The following is a 2,924-nucleotide window of genomic DNA, read 5'->3' on the forward strand; positions in this document are numbered from 1 at the left end:
TGATGTAAGGGAAAGAGGTGGTGAGTATACGGGTGTAAATTGTCGTTCCGCAAGGGATTGGGACTATGGCACGTACTTGAGTGACAACTAAAGTTCTAGGCACCAAAGTATTGGAACCCACAAGAATCCAAGCAAATTCAAATTCATGGTTGGGTAATGTCAACAATTAAGGGCTAAAAATCTAGTTAAGACAATGCAATTTAAACACAAGCAATCACAATGATAAAAGATGGGCTCAAATTAGGGGATGTTGCCTTCTAGATGCTTTAACAACTTAGGGATTAGGGGAGAACATTAACCAAGAGAACATAAGGGCAAAGCACATAAAAATCCTAGCTTAAAGCCATTTTCATAAGCTAAAGAAAAGGATTAGAGCAAGGATTGCCCCACTTTCATGGTGTATCAATTCCTAGCTCTTGAAGCACATAAGCATTTAGGCTCCCAATTCTTCCCTATTTTCATAGAAAGAAAATGGGTTTAGAGAAAGGAGAGGCTTAAATTCTTCCCCCAACTTTCATTGTGGAGAAAAACTATCCAAAAGCAAGCTAATAAGAGTTACGTACCAAATATTAGCAAGATTAAACATAAAACCAACTCAAACAAATGAACCCTAGGTTAGGGTTCTTCCCCTTATGCAATAATCACCTATTTAGCATCTAGGTTAGCAATATCACCCCTAATCCAAGCCCAAAAACGAACTACTCACACTTCATAAGCATAAATAACAACAAGCACAGAAAATATCATAAACATTGCACAAAAAGCTTAAGAAGAAGAGTAAGAAGCTTCTCTATTGAAGATGAAGATTTTGTGTTGAATCTCACTCCAATCCATGATTACAAGCTTTGTAGAAGAGTTAGAGATGAAATACTAGACTAATCTAAGCTAAGGAAATGAAAGGAAAACGAGTTCTTGCTATCTAGGGTTCCCCCTCTCTCTTTTTCTCCAAAAAATGAGTTATAACGCAGTCAAAAGAAAATAGAGATGGGCTGCTCGATCGCAGATTCGACGCGCGTCGAGAGTAATTCTCGACGCGTCGAGAGTAATTCTCGACGCGTCGAGTGCTGATCTGCAACAGAACTTCGACTTGCAGGCTAATTTTGACCCTTTTTTCTTCAGAATTAGGTTTCGGTGTCTTCATGAAAGTTGTAGATCTTCGAGTCTTCTTTCAAATGGCGCAAGAATCACTTAATTTGGACAATCCTAGGCCGAGATATGATCAAATTACCAAACAGTGGTCAGTTTCGGGTGAAATCTGTAAGTTCGGAACTTCAACGTCAAGGATGATTTTGACCATTGTGGCTTCCTTTTTAGGCTTTGATGTCTGAATATGAGTTGTAGCCCTTTGAGTCTTCTTTGCAATAGGACAAGAATCATGTAATTTGGATGTTTTTAGCTTGAGATATGGTCCAAGAACCATGACGTCGATGTGCAGGTCGGAAATTGCAATTGCATGGTGCTTGCTTCTCTTTTGCTTTGGTTTGCCCACATGACCAAGACCATTGAAAGAACCACCCTAGACTCCTTTGGAAGTGTTGCATCCATCTCCATAGCTTCATATTTGGCTCTCATTGACTCCAAATTCATCCAAAATACCTCAAAAATACACAATTGCCTGCACTCTACAATTTATGCATCAAAAGATATAAACAAAGGAATTAAGGCACTTCTTTGCCATAAAATCAAAGTGTTTGTCACTCAAAATATGTCTATACAAGGGGTAAAATATGGACATAAATGCACTTATCAACTCCCCCACACTTAAAACATTTGCTTGTCCTCAAGCAAAGACAAGACAAATTACCATCCAAGCAATGAAATTGATCACACTCCCAACTTGCCACAAACTTATCAATCCACAAACCGACTTGCTACAACGCAAACTTCTTTCAAGAATCATTTTAGCATCCCACACAAGTTCCATTCTCAAGCCAATAACCAAGCACCAAAATTATTAAAGTGTGTGAGGATCAAGTGTGCACAATACTAAGTTGAGATTATGCAAAACTTGGCTTTGAATGAGATTCCATAGGCTTGCCCTTCATACTCCCACTAGTTCAACTCCCAAGATTGCATGCTAAGATCAAATAGGTCTTTATTAGGCTTGTAATGGGCTAAGGGTGAATGACTAACAAAGAAGGGGTAAGGAAAATAAACAAAGGAGAGAACTTTACATTTATTCACAATTGAGGCTAGAAGAGATATGACATTTATAAGCTAAGGAGCAATTTACAATGAAACATAAAGCAACACTCTAAAGTAGTGGGGGGTTGAGTACAACTTTCAACACAAACTAGAATCAAGCTTCAAACTTTTATTCTTCTTCATTTTCTCTTCATTTTTTCTCATTTCATCTCTTTTTTTTTTTCATGACTTTTTTTTTTTTCTCAATTTTCTCATCATTATTTTTTTATTTTCTTTTCTTTCATTGCAAAACAATAAACGAACTTATTCCATGAACCAATACCCCCACACTTAGACAAAATTATCAAGAGGATTGCTAACAAAACAAGCTCCAATAAAGATCTCTTCAAAGAAAAAGAATAAATGCTCTATTCTCTCAAGGGTGGAGGGAAATATTTTTGCTAGGGGGTTAAGGGTTAAATGATGAGGGTTAACACAAGGAAAAACAATCACAATGAAGGGACAAGTGCTTAGCACTTATTAAACAAACACAAAAGGCTCAACGGGGACAACTAGTGGTAAACACATGTGTAAATGGTAGGCTTGAAAGGCTCGGGCTAAACAAAAATGGCCTAAATCATTTCTAAACATGTAAATCTTAGACTTCACTTGGAGAGTAATGAGGCAAGTTCTAGCAAAACAACCATGACCGGAATCTCACATAAGCCTTCACTAGCAAAGCATAACACACAAGATCAAGAATTTATTCATTTATTAAGAGGTTAACAAGGAAATTGGCA

The sequence above is a fragment of the Ipomoea nil genome, unplaced genomic scaffold, assembly GCF_001879475.1.
Source record: "Ipomoea nil cultivar Tokyo-kokei standard unplaced genomic scaffold, Asagao_1.1 scaffold3267, whole genome shotgun sequence".
Classification (NCBI taxonomy): domain Eukaryota; kingdom Viridiplantae; phylum Streptophyta; class Magnoliopsida; order Solanales; family Convolvulaceae; genus Ipomoea; species Ipomoea nil.